The sequence below is a fragment of the Dunckerocampus dactyliophorus genome, chromosome 5 (assembly GCF_027744805.1).
Source record: "Dunckerocampus dactyliophorus isolate RoL2022-P2 chromosome 5, RoL_Ddac_1.1, whole genome shotgun sequence".
Taxonomy (NCBI): Eukaryota; Metazoa; Chordata; class Actinopteri; order Syngnathiformes; family Syngnathidae; genus Dunckerocampus; species Dunckerocampus dactyliophorus.
Window position 1 is genome coordinate 19,299,891 of NC_072823.1, and position 23,952 is coordinate 19,323,842.

Sequence of the window (23,952 nt, forward strand, 5' to 3'; positions counted from 1 at the left end):
GCCACACTGGCGGCACTCGTGCAGCTCTAGACCATGACATAACCACCACCACGCTTGACTGGAGGCAAAACAAAATTATCCTCCTACTCACTAGTGTTGCCAGCTGTCTGTTGACTCATTTTCAGGTGATATTAAATCTATCCTTCTATACAAGCTGTACGATGACTAAAGTGCATCCACATTTCATTTCTATAGCATTTTTCCTTGAGAAGATAAAGGGATAGACTAACTTCCCTGGGCGACCTTGTGCACCCAGATAATACCTCATATAACAGTAGAGTCAATTGTTTGCATAACTCTTTCCCTACTTGAGGAAATCGACTAAATAAAGCAACAGGCCAGATGTGATTATCAGTGCTGACTGTGTGTGTGACGTCTTTTGTCGACTTTTACAAACAGACTGGTGTTTAAAAAGTCAGTTGTGCCAAAAGTTGCTTGGTGGAGTGAACAGATATCCTGGAACATTTTTGACAGGAACACCTTTTTGCTGCTTTGTCTAGATTGGTGACCATGAGAAGATTCATGTGTAAAGTGTGTGCCTCTTATCGGACAGGTTATGATTAGTTATGGTTGTGTACACTTTGTACCCAGAAGAAATTCTGTAAGTTCACCTACGTTTAACTCCTAGACAGATACTGCAGACAGATGGAATGCTTTCAGAATGTTTTCAGAATGTGATTCAGGGCTTGTCCACACAGGAACCTTTTCAGGTAAAAACAGTAAAGTATTACATTTTTCAGCCTTTCATCCACACGGGTCTTTGTGTTCTGGGTGCGCTGAAACGGTATTTTCTGAAAACACCTCCCAGAGTGGGAAAATCTGATAATGCTGCTTTACCGTTGCAAAACAAGCAAAGCAACACACTACTTAATTAGACGATGACGTTGCTACCCCATTGCCGTCACATGACCAGAAGTGACAGGTTGTGTATTGCTGAAGAAAAGCCAAAATAAAATCTGAATATTTCGACTGTCGTGACTCCCAGTCGACATTCTCCTGATATATTTTTAGCGTTTATTATTTATATGCATTCATCTAATTGCCTTTTTATATAATCCATTTTTATATGTTGAGCTTTTTGTGCTTCAGTTGTTGGGAGTGGAAAACAATGGTGTGTCACACCCTGAAGTGGACATTGATTAGCTGTCATTGTGTTTGGGCTTGTTTATGGGGTGTCACGACACCTTGCAAGATTAAAACATGATATTTCTTGTTTAGAGAAAAGCTGTCTCGTAAGAGCAGGGCAACCAGAAGCCAATCAGACTGTCAACTATGGCATTGCTGCTATGAATGATAATCATGTAATATGGAAGTGGCAGTGCACAAGGCAGGATTGGAACCGCACATAAAGTGCTTTATGCACATTATAAACCAGAGGTGTGGACTAGAGAAACTTGACTTAGACTCGAATCAGACATTTTCTCAATTTTGACTCAACAATATAATCAAAAATTTGTAACTCGCAACTTTGACATCAATGACCCAGGACGTGACTCAGATTTTAGTCTGATGACTTAAAAATACTTGAGATTTTCAGTGAGTGTTCAGTAAAATATGTTCCTGTTCAAAGCATTCAATTAACGTGGCCATTGTTACATCATTTCCAGCAAGACAGCAAATTTTGCCACAGAATTTGCCGTATTGATTGCGTCTATGAACAGCCAGGTTTAAGAACAAAAAAACGAGGGTGTGGCTTACATTTCTGTGAGCACCAGACTGCTGTAGAGTGGTAGAAAGTTTTTCACATGTACATGCGCGCACACACAAAGTTATTTAGTTAAAATGAATATATTTCGAACGTCTTAAGAAGTTCATTTGTTGTCGTACTGGTTTGTCTTGTTAAAAAAGCAATTCAAAATGCATTCACTGCATTTGTTAAATTTAATAGATTGTTTCATTGTTTCATTGTTAAAATAGTATTTTATTTGGTTAACACTAAACAGTGCTCGTGAGTTGCGAGGACTCAAAAATTTTAAGTCTATGACTTAGGACTTGACTTGAACTTGCATGTTTTTACTTGAGGCTTTGACTCAAAACTTGGGATTAAAGACTTGAGACTTACTTGAGACTTGCACAACACTGACTTTCTCCCACCTTGGCTATAAACCTTGCAATCCAACCTTCCACTGTGTTCCCAGTGTTACTCACTCGTGATGTGTGGCTGTTTTTTCCATTGGAGTTGAACAGCTGCCGCCATGTTAATGTCGAAGCAGAAGCTGTAGTAATTCTACATTTGAAAAAAGATTTGTACGATCAAAACACTGTCACTGCATTAGTTTTCTATCAAAACGCGGCATCACTTTCACTACTTCCTGGTTTGGCACCCTAAGCATCATGGAAATTGTAGATATTTTAGTGTAAACATAAAACTACTGCAATCTGCAATCTATTTTACATGTATCTACCAGTGACTTTACCAGTCATGATGAAATATCTGATGAAAAGTCTGAGGAAAAGTCAGTTTATGTTTGTCGCCCATAATACACTGTATGTTGCACAAACATTGACTATAAACCATGACCTGCTACAGTGCTACAATGTCTTTAATGTAAGTACGTAAGTATGACATCATTATTCTTGCTAAGCGGACAATAAAATACATAGAAATGTCATATGAGATGCACTTGCAGTGCCGCTGCATCCTGAAGGGGTCAGGCATGCGTGAGCTGGAAGGTGCTTGTCACTGTCGTGCTTCCATAAAGGAAAGGCCAGCGTTTCTTTGTTTTTTTTGTTTTTTTTTACAGCAGTAACACTAGCTTGCAGCAGGTCAAGATACATTCAAGATATTTTTATGCCCTACTGAATGAATGAATTAATTTGACAACCAATATGAAGGACTATATACTCAAGCTCACCAGGAGGTGATCAGACTTTTGCAACAAAGCATCAGAACTTTTCCTGGAGAAGGAAAGGCTGCATGCACTTCATATACAGACAAAAGGTAAGAACACAAATATTTTCCAGTTAATAAAAAATGAATAAATGGGACTACAAAGTATTTGAAAACAATTTAAATACATAAAAAAAAAAAAAAAACTCAATTATTCTCTTCTTTTTGTTGTCATCCTAATGAGCAACCTCTATTAACCTAAAAAAAAAAACCCTCCAAGAGTCAGTGCCTCACCAGCCACGAACCTCACCGCAAGTCGCACGTCTTTACTGCACATCAACATAAAATATTCAGTAGCAGCTACAACTGCTGCGCTCTTAACTCAATGTACCTCCATTGTTTCATGACTCAGTTAAATAAAAATGCCTGCAACTACCGTGTGCCAACACCACTCATGCAGCCCCAGACCAAGACGCTACCACCACCATGCTTTGGCAAGACAAAATTATCTTGATACTCACTTCTGTTACCCGCTATTTAGACAAGAATGGCTAAGTGTTGAGTGGATAGTAAATCTGTACTGTTTACCAAGTTTCATTTCTGCAGTCTCTTGAGAAGACATACTGTCAGAAATTGGTTGCTGAAATGTGAGGGGCGCACATACTTTTTGTCAGATACTGTATGTACAGGGTCAGGCAAAATGATCTGGCACATTTGTAGGTTAAATAAAAGGCAAATAAAGTAAAGAAACAAAAAAGTGTTTTTATTTTTGAAAAGTACATATAATGCAATTTTTTTCCATATAATGCCATTTTGCTTGGTTTCTTTATAATGCCATTTTGCTTTGTTTCTTTTTCAGTTGCTGCCATGAATTGGACTGGTGAGCATCGCGCTTCGCACTTCAATCTTGGTAGACATGATCCCGTACCAGCTCGAAACACCATCTTGTTATGGGTTACCAACTTCAGAGCTACTGGATCTGCATTGAGTGTGTGGACAATAATGGATCCCATTTGACTGATTCAATTTTTAAAACATAATGAAACAGAATGGCATTATATGTACTTTTCAAAAAATAAAAACACTTTCTTGTTTCTTTACTTTATTTGCCTTTTATTTAACCGACAAATGTGTCAGATCATTTTGCCTGACCCTGTATATACTGTATGTAACAATGTGTTGATGTAGATTGTGTCACCACGTCTGCAATGTATCATTTCTACCAATTTGTGTCTAATAATGTGGTCTTCCACGTATGCATAGAAAGTGAAGTTAACAAAACACAGTAAAACTGCACTCCAGTTGAAGCAGTCACTGGTAAATTGTGCTTCTCCACAGGGAGCATCCATAATGTATGATTTTAGTACTCTCTGCATATCAATGCGAAAAGCAAAAAAAGTGTACTTCGCTCCTCTTTCTAATAGAGGAAAAATACCAAACAATCACGGCACAATTATTATGTTATGAGTTTAGTATAAATTTCAACAAGGAAATCTCAAACGCTATCGAGGTTAATATCTTTCACTTCCTCTCACTCTGGGGATTCATGATCTGCACCGAATATGAATGTTCAGCTGCGCATTTTAATCAAAGCCAGGTTTCATTTGCCAGCGATGATTAAGAAACAGAGTGAAGGGCGCTGCTCAGCTGGAAAAATGGCCAGATTGTTGTGTGTATTGTTTTCGGTAAATTATATAAACCTTGGCTATACATCCATCCACCCATTGTCTATGCTGCTTGTCCTCACTAGTGTCACGGGGGTTTGCTGGAGCCTGAAACCTTGGCTAGCGTCATTAATGTTTTCCAGGAGTTCTGGCTAACCAAATCAATTTTTCCCATACTAAATAATGTAAAAATACAATTAATCCGTTCCAGAAAGCCACAAATGTTAACACAAAACATTTTTTATAGTTAAACAATGATAGCTTTGGGGGGTGAACTGTCGGGGGCACGTGAGCGGTAGGGAGGACTTTCAATATTAGTGCAGACCTGCCAACATGTATGAATTTGTCATAATCAGCATACAATGTTTTTTGTTGCGTTTTCTCTGGCTTTAATGTAACACTTTGCAATCTTTATCTGTGGTTCAGTACTTTTTACACTTGTGTGACAGTAGTTTAAAAAACTAGATGTGTGGAACACAACTTGCCTTTTTGTGTTTTAATATTAACAGCAGTTCAGTTCATTTTGACAGTCGGGTTAGGGTTAGCTGGTAAATGTTACTTAAATCATACTTAATAAAGGTGTTATGGTGCTCACAATAAATTATTCATTTTCTACCTTTTATCTTGTTCAGGGTAAAGGGTGAGCTGGGGTCTATCCCGGCTTGGTCACAACTGTTTTCATTCATTTCCTGCTGCTTAAATTGTTTCAGATCATGGGTGAGTTGGAGCCTATCCTAGCAGACTTTTGAGCAAGAGATGGGGTTACATCCTGGGCTGGTCGCCTATCAATCACATGGCACAAATAGACAAACAACCATTCACATTCACATGTCTTTATAAAGGCAGAATTTCTGATTCAATACGTGTGGTAACAGAAAGAGTGAGATAGCACATAGAAGCAGTCAGAGGAGGGCTTCTCCCGTGGGGGGGGCCGCCATACAGTCAGGGGCTCAGACACCCACAGGGATGTTTGGCTCCTTCACACAGAGGGGAGTCAGTTGAGGAAATTTGTGCATCTGATCAGGATGCAGATATTGGCGACTGTGTGTTAGTGTGTGCAGCCTCGTCGTAACCAGTCTGCTCTACGGTTATTAGTTATTTGGAGTGTGGCATTGAGATGAGGATGGAGATCCCAGTACTGTAGATGTCTTTTAAATGCACCATTAAAGAATACAATACATTTGCCACCTTAGCATTACAAAATCCATCCATCTATCCATTTTCTATGCTGCTTGTCCTCACGAGGGTTGCGAGGGTATGCTGGAGCCTATCCCAGATGACTTTGAGCAAGAGGCGGGGTACACCCTGGACTGGTCGCCAGCCAATTGCAGGGAACACATAGACAAAACCATTTACACTGCCATTCATACCTATGGACAATTTACCTAACATGCATATTTTTGGAATGTGGGAGGAAACCAGAAACCACACGGGAAGGACATGCAAACTCCACACAGAGATGAACATGACAAAATATTTGATGCTATTTTTTTCCTGTCTGCTACAATATTTTTTTCACCTAAGTACAACATACGTTCCCGAAAGGCAAAGAACATTTCAACTTCAGCCATTTTCATCAGCTTGTTGTGCCTTTCTGCGCTTCTATTTTCCCACCTGTTCCCCCTCCGCCCCTGCCCAGGAGGAGACGTCGCTCTGAGGTTGATATGTCAAAATAGATGGAGGCAGACGTTTATCTTTTTTTTTTTTCCTACAAGGCTTCTTTTATCACAGTGAGACGGGAGGCTACACTCTCAGATTGCAGATGAGCACCTCAAAGACTCTTGACAACATGTTTTGCATACACATTACACAGCAGTCATGATGCCATATATTACACCTTCTCGGAACCTGCTGACTTAAAACTTGAGAAGTCACATTTTAAAGTTGAGGTGCACTCCAAATTAGCTTATTTTTTGCAGAGTTCAAGCACCATATCAAGTTCAAGCAACGTAAAAGACGTGTACAAAGATAACTGTACAATGTTCATTTAAAAAAGATGTTAAACAGCCATGCAGCATTAAGTTAAATAATAAATGATACTAAAACTGTAGGATAGGCTTTATTTTCCCACTAATGAACAACATGTTTTCCATCTATCCATTTTCTATGCCGCTTGTGATATTGTTTTTGTTTGTTTGTTACCTCATTCTAAAATCTTGTATCTGTTGCTCCTGGTGTTGTGTTGAAACGGAGTATGTGTATGTGTATGGGTTGGAGATGAGTGGGTGGAGTGTGGGGGCTGTGGCAGTAGTAGAGCAGTGTGTTTTTGTGTTAATACAGTGGGACTTTCGCTAACGCCTGCCCCAGTTAGTGCATTTGTCAATTAACACAAAGATTCATTTTGTCTAAAATATTTTCCCAAAAAACAAGTCAGAGGGGTCTAATTATAAACAGATTTGTTAAGATCAAATTCATAAATCATAAGGAAACAACATTCAAGTTGTAATATTGAAATACTCAATGGTTACCAATGTGCTGCCAATACAGCTTTGCTTATACTATAAACAAAGTTATTTTTAAATTCTTGTTTCATGTTCTCTTGATGGATAACTCTGACATTCGTCACTGCAAGGAAGGCCATTCGTTTTCTCAAAGCTACCGCAGTCTCCCTTGTGACTTCTCAGGCTATTCGCAGCCCTGACTCTGGCGCTGTCTTGTGTTATTAGTTGACTTCCGAGGGTAGACAACAATGATGGTTCCCTTTCTGTTTGTGTACACAATGTGCCTGATAGACATTATTGTATATAAGCGTAGACAGGAGCGGGTAGTGGAAGGAGAGGGGGTAGAGTCTTCCTCTCTCCAGAAATATACAGTACCTTACTGGCATTCAATAACCACTAAAAGCAGGGTTTCTCTTGGCTTTTTGGCTTGTCGCTGTTCTGTATGAACTGCTCCGACATTGAGTGGAGAGGACGAAGGTTAGAGTCAAAACTGAGGTTTTGTGTGAAAGTGTATCCAGGGACCAGAGACACTACGCTCATCTAAAAAACTTGTCAGACCCTGGCAATTGCTTTCAACACAACAGGGTAGGAGTTAAACTTCGCACCCTGGTAACGGAATTGCCTTCCCTTACATGGGTGTTTATTTCGGCTCTGATACTAACTCTGGAAGCAGAAAATTGAATTTGTCCCCATGTCGGTGCTGTTTATACAGAACCATGCTGTCTTTTATGGGCAGTGTCAGCTGTGCTGGTGTTTTTACCCGGAACAACCACCTGTTACCTGGAACAACCACTTAGATAAGCTACACTGCACGGCCACTTGATGCTAGGCAGAATTCACAGGGCTCAATCATAAGAACATAACCAGGACAGGAACAGGAAGTGACTCAGGAAATTGCTCCAAAAACAACATTAGGCAACGAATCCAGGGAGAGCCATTTAATCCATTTTGCACCTCTGTGAACATGTAATACATTTTCATGAAAGCTGCACAACCAGAATGTCTTGTTTAGTCCAAGCATCTTCACTTGTATTTATTCAATCATTCCTTCTGTCTTGATGAAAACACGATAATGTTTTTTATCATCAAATGCAAGACTCTAAAATGAATATTATCACTGATAATTTACACTGAGTAATAATGCTTCACTTGGCGTTTAAGGTTGTTGCAGTCAATATGTACTACAAGCAACAACACATTGAAAGGTCTACGAATTTCTAGAGCAAATTTTCATATTTAACAAAGAAAATAACAACGATTATGTTACCTTAGTCTTGTTATTGTGATTGTCTTTAAGATGAACAGTGTATGGCTGCATTGAGCAACCTGAGGCTTCCAATTAAGTCATTATGATATTTTAGATCTTAGGTGTGACTGCAGAGGAAGCCTTCAGTCATAATCACACGGTGTACTTCTTGGTGTATTAGGAGATTGCCTGCTCCTGCTGATGCTCCTGTTGGATGGAAAACAAATTATCTGCCCAAAAATAGCTTGTCATGCCCTGTGGTTGTTTGTCCAAGGGCAATAGCTTGTCAAACATCGCAGACCCTGGTTACGTATTCAGTATGCTTATGTTATGTATTAAGTATCAATATAGACTGATCAGTCAAAAAAATAGGCATTCTTGTGTAATGAAATGAGATTCAAAAAGTAGGATTGAAGATCCTAACACTCATTTATAACTAGAGGGGCTGATTGAAAGAATATGGTCAACCTTGGACTGGACTTGGTCTTATTTCCCTCAAATAATCTGTTCCAGGGTCAAATTGTTGCCATCATAAGGCATTTATGAACTGTACAGGAAATTTTGAAAGTAACATTGTAACATGATGTTATGTAGTGTTTGAGTAGTGTTAGTGTGCCGTACTATGGTCTAGCGTGGCATGTTCCTTGGAAGAAATGAGGCTGGCTATGGCAAAGTTAAGGCCCAGTGATTTCAGGCATGTTTGACTTTAGATGTTCCTCGGTGAGCTTCCCTTTAATTAATTACACAACACATAATTAATATATTATAATAATATAAAAAGAAAAATGTAATTTCAACAGGCACACAGGCAGGCAGGAACTATGAGCAGGGAGGATAGAAAGTTTGGCGTTAGACTATGAGACAAAATAATTTGACACATGGACATAGCTCTGTAGAGCGTGACGGCAGGCTTGAAGCTGATTGGCTGACAGAGGAGGAGCAGGGCGTGTTACCGGGTAAAACCAATGAAAACAAGACAAGTGGGAAAATGTTCAAAAACAGCAGAAGAGTCCCAGACAGAGAAGAAAATTCACATAAACCCGAATAGCAGATAGATTGTTAAAATAACTGCTTTTTGAGTTTGTTGTGTGATTTGCCTTGTGTGTCACAGGCCGCCATAGGTCACCTGACAGGGGTCACTGCTAACAAGCAAGTTAATGTTATGCAAGCCATCTGGCACAATTGCAATAAGAGTTGTGTGAAATAGAGCTCAGCATCCTCCTCTCATGGCATGGTGTCAGAATTAAGGACTACATTGCTGACAGTGACCAAAAGATGGCGAAGTTTGGTCCCCCGGAGGCATTTGATTTTGCCGTGCCAGTGGAGTAGCTGGTATGGAGGCAGTGTTTCTGCTGCTTTTGGATAGCAACAAAACTAGACAGAGAAAGTGGTGAAGTGAAAGTCAATTCACTTATTTATTCTATGGCGAGAAATGCTGAGCCCATAAACTCCCAATTAGTTTTCCCTGCTGCCACAGTGGATATGCCGCACCCGAAGTGTGACTTTGTGATTGTTGTGGAGAAGTTTCATGAACACTTTGTCCCCAAGCAGAACGTCATTCATGACCATGCATGTTTTCACTGAACGACACAGATGGCGTTTGGCTTTTGTGCAGAGCCTGTAAGAGCTTGCACAACATTGTGAGTCTGGCAACATTTTGGAGCCCAAATCACAAAGAAGTTGATGTCATGTGACTTCAGTGCAGAATACAAACCAACACTAGCCGCTAGTGACAGCTCCCCTATTTGCAGGTCCTTGGTAAAAAATTGCAGCAAACTTGTTGAAGAAGGGTTGAAGAGGTCCCGGCTTGCTGGAAGGGAAAATTTTCCTCATTTTAGTGTACTATTATTCAAGAGACATTGAAATGCCTACCCTCATACAAGCAGGCAGGTTATCGGCAAGCTAAAACACGTTTATCTTTCTACGACAGGCGACATTCAGCTTGCCCACTCCCTGAGCTGCTTCCAGGCCAAGATGTCAGGATTAGGCTGGATGGAGCGAAGGGTTGGAAAGTCTGGCAAGCCAAGGTCCTATCTGGTCGAGATGGATGATGGCACAGTGTCTTGACACAATAGGCGCCATCTCAAGCCAGTATTGGTGACAGCTGAGCCAGTGGTGCAACAGCTGGGAGCTGACCCTGCCTCAGCACAGCAGGTCTCCAGTACACTGGCCAAGGCAGTGGCTTGTACGAAGGAGACATCGCCAATCCAGCTATCACCTGATGCTGCCAAAGGGTCTTTTTCCCAGCCTACAACTCCTCTGAGACCTGTGAGACAGACAGCAAGGTCTTGGGAGGTAAAGCTGCCTCTCAGGTATAGAGACCGAGGGCCAGTTGCGGTCTTTATTTGTTCACTGACATTTGCACTTGTGTTATAAATGCATATGACAAAAAGAAGGGGAGAGAAGAAATGTAAATAAATATCAAAAAAAGGGCAGAATACTCCCTTATTTGGACGAAGGACAGTCTACAGTTAGGATGTCCAATTTTCCTTGAGTGTTTGAAGTGGAGATGTTGTGAAAGTTGACTTGTATGTCCATCACAGGCCACCGTAGATCACCTCACAGGGGTCACTGCTAACATGGAAGTTAATGTTTTGCAAGTCCTCTGTATATGAGCATGTGTGCACATATTTTGCACATATTGCACAACTGCAATAAAAGAGTTTTGTGAATACGTAGAGATCAGCGTCCACCTCTCATGACAGAATTGTAGCACAACTGATACTGTACCGATACCCGGTATCTGGGAATGAATACCGGTACTCAACAGTACCAATTTAGGGTACTTTTGTGTGTGTTTATGTGGTAATAAATGCTAATTTTGCAATTGTATTGTTATTTTTTTATTTAGCTAGAAAGCTAGCCACACTTAGCTAGCAAGCCCTCCATGGAACATTACTGGGCTGAATTTCACATTTTCGAGTTCCAACAATGTATTAACTTTGATTTTAGTATTCTTCTTCTTGTTGCTCACTGTAAACTGGAGCGTGTTTATTCGGCTCCACTTGACGAGAGCGACAGCTGGTAAGCAAACTCAGAAAAAGGTGGCTTCTCAACCTTTTTTGGTTGTTTCCTGAACTTTTTTCCCGTTATGATGGACGATCTTAGTAACAGCTAATTTTAACAGCTAATTAACCTTCTGGAGGTTACTTTGCATTAGTGAACAGGTACAATAAAATTGAAGGCGCAATCTCCTAAGGTGCTGTAAAAAAGTGACCACCTTGCTATCTTCATAAATATTGACAATCCCCGTTCCTTCCCAAAAGAAAAACACCTGATCTCATTTCATAACCTTAAAATCGATCTCCCCATTGCAGTTTGCATCCCATATCGTCACCACTTTGTCTGCCTCTCCTCCCCCCATATCTGACAACACTCATGACCTGGTCGACTTCTACAGTAACACTCTCCCCTCCTGAAAGACACTCTGCCCCCTGGTTCACTCCCACACTACGTCAGATGAAATCTAGGAATCAACAACTGGAACGCCTCCACAAAAAAACGGTCTCACTGCCCACCTCCAAAGCTACACTGACTTCATCCACCTGTACAATCTGCCTCAAACTCCGCCCTGTCTTCCTAGTATTCACACCTCATCGATACTGGCTCCAATGACCCCAAGACCCTGTTCTCCACCATCAACAAGCTCCTTAAACTCAATGACAATATCTCCTCATCATTCACTGTCAGTAAATGTAACTCCTTCCTCTCCTTCTTCCAAAACAAAATTGCAAATATCTATAGCACTCTGGCCATTCCCCCTCCTCCCCATTGCTGTAATCAGCCCCATTCTGAAGAACCTGGTCTCAACCCAGACTTAATGAAGAACTTCCGGCCAATCTCCAGCCTCTTATTCCTCTACAAAATCTTAGGACGTGTCATCGCTGCCCAGCTAAAAACACATCTCAACTCAAATAACCTATTTGAACCATTTCAGTCCGGATTCCGCTCGCACCACAGTACATAAACAGCCCTTCTGAAAATCACGAACAACCTTCTTCTCACTACAGACTTGGACGGTGTCACCATCCTTATCCTCTTAAACCTCACTGCAGCCTTTGACACCATCAGCCATACCATCCTCCTCTCTCGCCTTTCATCCACCCTCAACATCGCTGGAACTGCACTCACCTGGATTCAATCATACCTCACTGACCATCATCAATTCATATACATCAACCACTGCTCCTTTTCCACTGCCCCTCTGTCCCAAGGTGTCCCCCAGGGATCGGTGCTTGGCCCGCTCCTCTTCATCCTGTATTTGCTCCCCCTTGGTAGCATCATCTGCCGTCATGGACTTCAGTTTTATTTTTATACAGACGATATCCAGTGCTACTGTACATACCCACCAAATCCATCATTGCCTCCGCACTCTCACCTCCTGTCTCTCCAAAATAAAATCATGGACGCAACTTAACTTCCTCAAGCTAAACTGTGACAAATGATATCGTCATCATTGGTCCAAAATCTCTCACAAATACAGCCAAAACCTTTTCCCTTCTCATCGACAACACCTCCCTTACTCCCTCATCTCACGTTCGAAATCTTGGCCTTTTCCTTGACAGCATCCTCTCCTTTGAACACCACATCAGCCAGACAATCCGAGCTGTCTTTTTTCATCTAAAAGACATTGCCCGTCCTCGCCCTTCCCTCTCCCTTTCTACAGCTGAAACCCTCATTCACGCTTTCATCACCACCAGACTTGATGACTGTTGCAGCATTTTCTATGGACTTCCAAGCAAAACCGTCAAACTTTAGTATATTAAGAACTCTGCTGCCCGTTTACTCACTCACACCCGCCCTTGTGACCACTGTCCTCCAAAACCTCCACTGGCTTCCTTTCCAATAGCGTATACAGTTTAAACTCCTGCTTTTCACTTTCAAAATGTTACACAATCTGGCTCCACATTACCTCATTTACCTCTTCCACCTTCACTCCCTTCGCTCCTCTGACGCCAACCTCCTGTCCCGACCCCCAATGGCCAAGCACCCGTACCTGGGGCGGCAGAGCCTTTAGTTTCACTGCCTCACCCCATTGGAACTCCCTCCCTGCACCTGCCCGTAACTGCACTGACCTGTCCACCTTTAAGAGTCATGCTAAAACCCATGTCTTCAAACTTGCTTATAATGTTTTATCCCATTTTTTGCTTAGTTATTCTCATTTTAACTGTATATGCCCTGTATTATTTTGCTTTGTTGTACACTGTATTGATTGCATTGCTTGCCGGATTGTAAAGTGCCTTTGAGTTTTTAGAAAAGTGCTTCTAAATAAAATGTATTATTATTACTATCAAAAAGTATATCATATGATAGTAATACCATCGGTTTCACGGTGTTATAACCACATCTGTAAAATATGTTATTTTGAAATATCTTTATTGAAACGAAGAGATAGAAACTTTTCTGTTGAACAGGCATATAATAAAACATTATGGAAATGGAACATATGTATTTCAAATAAATAACAAAAATTGTTTGATTTAATGATATTTTATGATATTTGATTTAATGAATTATTTCTATATAAATCATAAATACAATGCCGTTCTCAATGCAGTCTACAATGGCTAACGCTAATATTCGTGCTGCAACTCATGTCACAAGACCATAAATGTTTTCTTAGTAAAAAAAATAGCAAAATGCAAATAAATACAATCACTGGCTCAATCAGTGGCTCAAAAAAATCATAACATAAATAATAATTTTAAAAAAAACTTGGAATGTTATGTTAATATTTCATAGTGTGGTGAATGTGCAGATTACAACTTGTCCACAAGTGTTTTGGAATTGTTGCATAGTGTATTTGCTAGTGGTTAGCATATTGGCCACACAGTCTGGACAGATCTGGGTTCAAATCTCCGTTTGTTTGTCTGTATGTGCCGGTATTGTGTACCCCGCCTCTCGCCTGAAGTCAGCTGGGATAGGCTCCAGCATACCCACGACCCTAGTGAGGATAAAGGCCCTGTCACACCTTGACGATTTAGCCAACTTACGCCAACGTATGAAAAATATGGCCAATACCCTGGCGTACGTCAAATAAGTTATGTGTAAGTTTTGTATATGTTAACAGCACGCGGAAGCACGCCGGCATACATCTAAGTCATCCAAAAATTTTGTGCCTGCATAAAACTTTTCAACATATGTCAACGTATGATTCATACGTCCCGCATCCGCAGGCAATAAGTTATGCCATCGTTGACAGCCGTTCACACACGTTATTTGTAAGTTATGCACAAGTCACGTCAACATACCTTGAGACAAAACTATCTTATCTTGACCGGTAGAGGGCACTGTGACACTGGGAATGGAACTAACATTTATTTTTTACTTTTTTGCGCTTTGTCTAAGAGAAACAATGCACGTTTTAATCAAGCATTATTGATCACGTCAACATAAAGTGCATAGGAGTATTTATATTCAAAAAGAATGGAGAGATACAGCATGTTACAGTCCAAGTTAGCGTTAGGTTTGATGCACTGTCAGTACTGGTCAAGTATGGAATCACAGGAGTGCCAAAATTAAAAGGGAATACGTGTGGAAATACAAAGAGAAGCAATAATAAAAAAATATATACAAATGTAGTCATAACAGACAAAAGAATGATTTCTGCATTTTCTTTGTTTTTTCCATTTTGGCGTCGCTTTTCCTGTTTTGTCTTTGTCATTACTAAATGCAATGACAAAACGCAATTGGAAAAGACAAATACAAAACAGGAAAAACAACGGCAAATTGGAAAAAACAAAGACAATACAGAAAAAACAATGACAAAATGGAAAAAGAATATGACTACATTTGTATATATTTTTTGTTTATTATTGATTCTCTTTGTATTTCCACATTTGTATATTTTTGTATTATTAATTCTCTTTGTATTTCCACACGTATTCCCTTTTAATTTTGGCACTCCTGTGATTCCATAGTCAAGCTGCTAACTTATCTGCTAATGCAAACACGACAGTCTCCATCTCCTCTCAGCCAAAGCTTGCCAAGAAGACAGTTTTGTCTCAAGGTATGTTGACGTATTACGACTTGTGTGTAACTTACAAATAACGGGTGTGAACGGGTGTCAACGATCACATGACTTATTGCCCGCGGATGCTGGACGTATGAATCATACGTTGACATATGTCGAAAAGTTTTGTGCATGCACAACATTTTTGGACGACTTAGACGTACAACCATAAAATCCCAATTTGTAACCTGCCCTTCATTAGCCAAATCCTCCGGAAAAATAATTGTTTTAAAAGTATAAATATAAGCACGACTCTGACAGCTTGGTGGGAATTTCTAAAAATAACAAAATTCTCGCTCACTCCTTGCCAATACACTCCCGTCTGGAATAATCCTGACATCTTGCTTAAAAAGAAACCATTAAATTTCCCAACATGGCACGAAAAAGGAATAAGTTGTATGAAAAATATAATTATAAGAAACAACTTTATCTCATTTAACGACCTTGTTACACAGTATGGAATAAATCATAAAAAATTTCTTGAATACATACAAATTAAATCTATAATTAAAGCAAGTTTCAGGATTATATCATTGGAAAGCAATACCACTATTGACCAATTTTTAAAAATATCTGCCCCTAAAACATTATCTAAATTATATGGTCTACTTTCAAAAAATGACAACACAATTGGAGTACCAATCTCCAAATGGAGCTCCGATTTATCTACAAGCTGTGACCCTGAATTCTGGAAGCAAATATGTCTTAATGTTTCCCGGTTAATCAATAATCCCAACCTACAGCTGATTCAGTTTAAAATCCTTCATAGAGTACACTACACAGGACATAGAATGTTTAGAATGGGCTTAACTGACTCTAACATCTGTACACACTGCTCAGACCATAGAATAGATGACTACTTACACTCCATATGGACCTGTGCTCCCATAAAAAATTTTTGGCATGGAGTGTGTCGGGTGATGGGGCAGGGGCGGGGGCGGGGGGGGCCGTCCAGGCCGTCCAGGGTGCGGCGTTGGTTGACCTCCAGGGTGGTGGGTGGGCGGGGTGTTGCATCCTGCGGGTGCCGGGTGCCTACTGCTGCTGGGGGGGCCCGTGTGCTGCTGGTGGCGCTGGCTCTCCCTCGCCTCCTTTGCCTCTGGGGGTGGGGCGGGGTCTGCCCTGGGCCCTCCTGCTCGGCTGCCGCGTGGGGTCGTCCGGTGTGGGCTGTGGGGGCCGGCCTCTCCCCCTGGTGGGGGCGCGGGTGCCTGAGCCCAGCTGCCCCCGCGGAGCTCTCTCCCCTGGGTGGGAGGGTGGTTTGGGTTGCCCCTTTTTATTTATTTATTTATTATTATTTTTTTAAATTTAATTTAATTTATTTATTTTATTTTATTTTATTTTACCAATTTATGTGTGTGGTGTATGTGTGACAGGTGGGAGCTGCTTGTTGTCCTCCCACACCTGTGGCTGTCCCCCGGGTGACTGGGGGCGCGGAGGTGGGTGTCGCGGATGTGCGGTTTGGGCTCGGGGTGAGGAGTGCGTGGTGCTGGGGTGGGGGGGATCCCTTGCTTTCTCCCTTCAGGGACGGGGCCGCTGTGGCTTGGTGGGCGAGGGGTGTGGGGGCAGTCCCTGCTACCTGCTGGTGTCTGGCTGGTCTCTGCTTCCTGGCCGGCGGTTGTCTCTCTCTCTCTGGGGTTTCTCCCTTGGCGTGTTGGTGGATGGGCGGGGGGTGGAGTGGTGGCCGGTCTGCGGCGTGGCGGGGGCGGGGTGGGCGGGGGCATCTGCTTGGGTGCCGGGCGGGGGAACGCTCCTTTCGTGGGCCCTGTCGTGCGATGCTTGCTTCTCTGTCCCTCCCTGGCGCCTCTGGCTTGCGTGCTTCGTGGGTGTGGCCGTACTCCGCTCTATGTGGGGTCCGGTGCTCTTGTGGTCGTCGTGGTGTTGCTCCCTTGCCGGCCGTGGTGGTATGCGGGAGGCGCGTGGGCGCGGTTCCTGCTGTCCTGGTGGCGGTCGGAGTTGCCTTGGGGCGTGTGGCTGGTCCGTGGTGTTTGGCGGTTTGGGGGTGGCACTGTGGACGCTACCTCCGGTGGGGCTCCGGTGTTGGGGGGCGCTGGGGGTATCGCCGCTGCGGGGTTGAGTGGGCCGGACTGGGCATCCTGGCGGCCGGGCAGGGCCTGTGGTGTGTCCTGCGGCCTGTGGCTCGCCCGAGCCTGGGCTGTGGTGGGTGCCTGGTCGGTCATGTGTCCTTGGTCCCCACCCTGCTCGGTTTGGGCGGCGTTGGGGTGTGGGGCCCCCGTCCTTCCTGTGCCACTGCACCACCTCACATACATATAGGACTTTGGGGGGTGGCCTACGGTCGGCGTGGTTGGGGAGGGGAGCTGCCTTGCGGGGCTCCTTCGCTCCTGCCGTGCCACTGACCTGTTGCCCCCCAATTTTAATCGCAGAGTAGACACTTGGGGTTTGGGGGGGCTGGTCAGGTGAGGGACCCTCCGAGCGGCAGCTGTCCCCCGATTTTAATTGCATCATTAGCTATCATCCACATACACCCCATATACATGCACACAGATACACCCCTCAGGGACACAGAGACCAGCTTTTCGTAGCTGCCCTCTTATTTTATTTTATTTATTTATTTATTTTTTAATTGCATTATAGACACAATCACACCTTATCACATACACGGGTGGGGCGGGCTGGATTGGGGTGCCTCGTGTACCGCGGCGCCTGCCCGCCAGGGTCGGGGGTGTGGCCGGGGGCCTGGCCGTCGCGGTGGCTCGCCCGGGGTGGCCTGGCCTGTGGGATGCCTATGTCTGGTTCACCTGCCCTTGGGGTGACTCTCTGGGGCCTGTTGATGCCGGGGCTTGCGCCGGGGGTGGGGCGGCTTGCGGTGCTTCCCCTGAACTGACACGAGCTGCGGGCGCCTCTGCGCTCTTAGGGCGGGTTTGGCGGTCTCCGGGGGGCGGTGCCGGTGCTGCGGGTGGCCCGTGTCCCGCCGCGGGGGCTGGTGGTTGCTGCGCTGTGGCGGCTGCTGGGGCGCCAGGCCGGCTGGTGGGTTGGGGCTTGGTCATGCTTGCGGGTTCTGTGGGCCTGGGTGGCGGGGTGGGGGTGGGGGGGACGGGTGCCCTGGGGCCGGGCCCGCTGGGGGGGTTGTGCTCTGCCGGGCGCTTGGGCGTTTGTCGCCGTTGCGCTTTGTGCTCTGCTGGGCCGCTGTCTGTGTCCTCGCCTCCCCCGGTCTGTCTGCGGGCTTGTCGGGGTGGGGCTCCGGTGCGCGGGTGGTGTGCTGTCGGCTCTGGTGGCATGTGGCTGGTCTGGCTTCTGGTGGTTTGTGGGGTCCGTCGGCTGGTCTGCTGCTGGTCTCGCCTTCTCGGCTCTGGTGGGGGGGACGGGATTGGCGCTTCCGGCGCGGGCGAGCTTCTTTCCGGTTGTGGGAGCATCTCAGGGCCTGCCGGTTTGTGGCCCCCGATACTCGTCTGCCTTTGTGGGGTGTGATCTCTCGCTGGTCTCAGGGGTTGGCAGTCCTCCGGCCCGCTGGCGCCCTGTCCTTGGCTGGGATTACCTCTCTTCGGCCCCTTGCTGGTCTTCCCGGGGGGGAGGGCTCTCTGGGCTGGCTCTTGGGGCACTGATCTTTGTGCTGCCTGCCCCTGTGGGCCTGGTGGCCTTCTGACGGCGGGGGCTCGGCCTGGCTATTTGGGGCGGGGCTATCTGGGAGGTGGAAGGCGGCCCCTTTCCTTTCATGCATTCTCAGTGACAATTACACGGCCACACATTCTTGCACCTTTATATATATGAAGTCTTCCCCACATACAGAGATACCTGTACATATGCACACTCACAGTACATACGTACTTCCCCACATTACTCACTGAGTTAACCGGGGTGTTATTATGTTGTTGGTTTTATTACAGCGACGGGGATATCTGCAGTATGACTCTAGTTTTTTTTTACAATGATGTGCATTACAGTAATTATCATTCTGTTCACTATCATGGATAATCATTTCATTACTACAATTATGTGTGACTTTCAATGCGGTATTGTCATTGTGATCACTATCATAGTTCATCATTTCATGACTGCTATTATGTGTGACTGTTTCAATGCGGTATTGTCATTGTGATCACTATCATAGTTCATCATTTCATGACTACTATTATGTGTGATTGTCATTGACAGCGTTGTCATTGTGGTTGTTGATATTGTTTTGTCTTTTGTCCTTATGTCCTTGTTCGTCTTTATAGTTGTCACAGACATTTATTTGCTGATGTCGTTCTGTATGTTTCTGTTGTTCTGTTCTTGTTGTCACAATTGTTGTTTTTGCTGCTGTTGTCCTTGTCTCTTGTCTCTCTTTTTTTTTTCCACAGACGACCCTTTAGCTGCCTAGCTAGCACGTCAGAACAAGCCAGATAGGAATTAACACTGCATCAGCAGCCAGCACTAAGCTGGTTACTATGGAGCATATTCGCAGAAGAAATGTAGACTGACTTACTGTCACCTTGCCACACTTTTCCACGGTCGAATGTCTTGTGGGTTTTTGACATCTGACAAGGCGAATGGTGTCTTAGAAATGTGAACAAGAAGTACCTGTCTCCTCGATTGTTCCAACAAAAGCCTTCTACCCAACATGCAAGTATGATATAAATAAATATAAAACAAACAACAGAAATTCACTGAGAAGTGTAGCATACATCAGAGAATGCATTGTTGTGAAGCAGAAAACACAGGTAGGATGGTGCGGATCTGACGTCACTTACTCCGTGACTTACCCCAATACCCGCAAGAAGTGACAGAAATGATAAAAAATAATAAATATTTAAACATTGGAGCACACATCTAACACAGGATATATGCCTTTCAATGTTATTTGTCACAGCAGAAATAACAAGATTAAGGTGTTTTGGTGTCAGCACTTAAAAAATAGTATTACAAATCCTATTGCTAGCAAGAGTTTTGATGTTAAAGGTTAAAAAAAATGGAGATAGATGAAAATAAAAAATAAATGGCTTCATAGGCCTTGTAGTTCGCCCAGGTATGGTCTAGACCAGGGGTCGCCAATGTTTTACCTTGTGAGAGCTTCTTTTACAAAATGTAAATGGCCAAGAGCTACTCATTTTTGTAACATTTATTTTCAAAGCTTATTTTAAACCCAAACAAAGCGAATATGCTTGTTTTACCAGAACATTAACAAAATGCTGGTGTCCACAACTCACATTTTGTATTTCAGAATGCATTTCTTTCTACTGTTCTTTCATTACTAACTGAAAACCGGAATGAAAAGCAGGCTTGCGGGCACCTCATGTGGTCGTGGGGGGCTACCTGGTGCCACCACGTTGGTGACCCCTGGTCTAGACTGAATTCCAGTGTGGCAATTGGTGCAAAATCCATGAAGGTAAGACAATGCTTCATCTTATGGAGAGCCACAGACATGTGGCCTTTGTTTGTCTTGAAGATGATTATTGACTCTCCACCACCTTGATGCAAGACAGCCAGGATGAAGGGGACCTGGTACAGAATTACGCCCAACTGAAGATTTTCAGCACTGACACTGACTGGCTGTTGTTTACAGAGTGCCCGCAAAGTGCAACATGATTATTTTCTTTAATCGCCCGCGTGTGCACACGCCCTCCGCTGCACAAAATGAAACCTGTCTTATTTTGTATGTGTGGGTTAAATCAGACAGCGTATTTCACAATGCAAGCTTTTTAGTCGTAACCTCCAGCAACTGCGACCTTCAGGTCCTTCGGCAAGACTTCGGCAGCCTCGGCGCACCACATCCTATATCCGGTAACGTTATGCCTTCAAAATAACAGCATGCTGATAAAGTAAAAAAAAAATTATGACACTAAACTATAAAGCTTTGTTTCAACACACAAACACTGACTTTTGCGTCAATTATGCAAATCATACGATGACACCCTACTATCCTACTTAAGTGGTTGGTGGTCCACCTAGTTTTGTCATACGACTACACCACTTTGTCTTTTCATTTTCTCTAGAAAATACAAGAACATGAGTCAAGTGGGAACTGGCTGATTTTAAACAGGATATTTTTTGAGTACGCATTGTCAGACCCATTTTTCTCTACTCTTGCAGCAGCTACATGACTATTTATGTACGCGGTTGTTTAGAGGCAGAGAACTGAGACTGACGACACACATCGAATGAGAGGACATGAATGCCGCTACACCAATGAAGATTGCGTGCAGCACCATGTTTTTAAGCTAAGATAAGCAGATGCATGTAAAACTACAATTATTCTCTATAAAATATATTTTTTGTTCATATTTGTGGGTGTCAGGAACAGATTAATTGGATTTACATTATGTCCTATGGGAAAAATTGTTGGGTTTTCATATGTTTTGGTTTTTGTCTGACCTTTTGAAACAAATTAATAACAAAAACGGAGGTACCACTGTATTAAAAATTCAAATGTAAGTAGCACTCAAGCACATACTAAATAAATTTAACATATTTCAAAAATAGCAGAAAGATGCTCTCTGCCAAGTGGTGCACCTTATTGTACATTGCTTTTTTTAAGGGTATCATCATCATGAACCTTCTACAAACTGGCTTCCAACTCCTACGCTCCTATGTGCCACAGCGGCCCCTCCGGACCTTTTAACGCAATCTCTCAGCTTGATGCTTAAGGAATCTGGTTTTTGAAGTTTCCGCCTTAAATTAAAGACCGACCTCCCACACATAAACACACTGCTCGGCTGCCATTACTAGCACTTTGAAAAGGGTTCTTGTTGCATGTGTTTTCAATGTGTGTAAATGTGTGTGCGGGCATATGCTACAGTTATTATACAGTTGCTGTTGTTGTTATATAATGTTTTGTACTTCAAGTTATTTAGTTTTCATGGGAAGCTCTTAACCCTTATATGCTGTGATAGGCGACCTCAGCATTTTTATGTCTCTAAGTCTCTAAGGCTCTATCATCTATGCCCAAAATCATGATGTATTCAGGCTCTCCATCCATCCGTTTAACAGTACACATCACGTGTACACGTCTGTCACATCATAACTCATTACAACATCTAAGAAAACCCCTAAAGGGTAGTCTTTTTTTCCACAAGCATTCAGCTGGGTTAAAAAGGATTAAATAAGGGTCAAAGGGTCACTATGGACTATGGACTCGCAAAGCAAAATAAATAATATAAAAGTATTTCATAATTAAAACATGGCTATATACCCCTCCATCCATTTTCTATGCCGATAATCCTCATTAGGGTCGTGGGTGTGCTGGAGCCTATCCCAGCTGACTTCAGGCGAGAGGTACTGGTCGCCAGCCCATCGCAGGGCACATATAGACACACAATCATTCACGCTCACATTCATACCTATTACATACCAATTTAGAGTCTCCAATGGAGATTTGAACCCAGGTCTTTCCGATCTCCTGACTGTGTGGCCAACATGCTAACCGCTCGGCCTTGGCTATATACCAAAACTGAATGACTTGTAGGATAATTAAGTGGTATATGTTCAACATTAGGTACACCAGTGCAATTGAATAAAATCCAAAATATGCGTATTGTTGTGTCAATAGCTGTATTAAAAAATCTAAATAGTGAGACACTACTTTAGTGACAGTAAAATTTTAGTTAACTCAATTTGAAATAAAAGGATCGAGATGATCAACTGGTGGCCCTCACCACGGGCCACCAGTTGAGGTTGATCTTTAATTAAGCAGTTAAACATGGACATTCAGGAATTAAAGCCATGTCAAGAACATGTCAGTTTTCAGGATCTTGTAAATGACTCATAAATTACAGATGCCACAAATCTATTATGAAATGAATTGCCAACTGTGTTGATTCAATAAAAAAGCATGTTTATTTTGAAACTTCATGTTTACAACAGGGGGCCGCACGGTGGTCTAGTGGTTAGCATGTTGGCCACACAGTCACAGTCAGGAGATCGGGAAGACCTGGGTTTGAATCTCCGTTGGGCATTTCTGTGTGGAGTTTGCATGTTCTCCCTGCGTGGGTTTTCTCCGGGTACTCCGGTTTCCAAAAACATGCATGTTAAGTTAATTGGCGACTCTAAATTGTCCATAGTTATGAATGTGAGTGTGAATGGGTGTTTGTCAACTAGTCCAGGGTGTACCCTGCCTGTCGCCCGAAGTCAGCTGGGATAGGCTCCAGCATACCCAGCATACCCCCGCATAGAAAATGGATGGATGGATGTTTGCAACAGGGCCAAATGTGGCCACCTACTGTAAATGCATGTTTCATGTTTACAGTACCACAGCCTCTCTAATATTGACCACAATTGGCAGTGAAATAGCATACTATGACTACTACTGCACTGCAGAAATCTTTGAAAGAAAGGAAACAGACAAAATGGGAGCCTTATTCTTTTTTTGTCAGGGCTTACTGAGGTTTGCCAGTTTTCTTAATCACACAATTACAGTAAGTGTCATTTGATTTTGACACACACTGACTAGTTTGAAGTCCCATTATTGTCAAAAGTTTGCTGCTTCAACTGTCATTACTTTTGAAGTCAGGTTTATAATGCTGTAGTTCTTATTGCTACAATACAATTATTATCACAGTGTGTTTAATGAAATGACAGTGCCTTGCTTCTTACTGCGATGTTGAGACGTGTGACAATACTGTATAGTGAACATATAAATTGTAAGTGTTTACTTTTGCATTAAAGTACTCCAGTCCAAATGTTTATGGCTCCTAAAGTATTGAACGTTTTCCACAATATCATAAAATTGAGACATAGCAACGACAATGCTTCCATTTATTTTTTGGTCTGTGTTTTGTTTTATGATGCCATCACAGAAGGCTATCAGTGATGCCAAAGTGGAAACATAT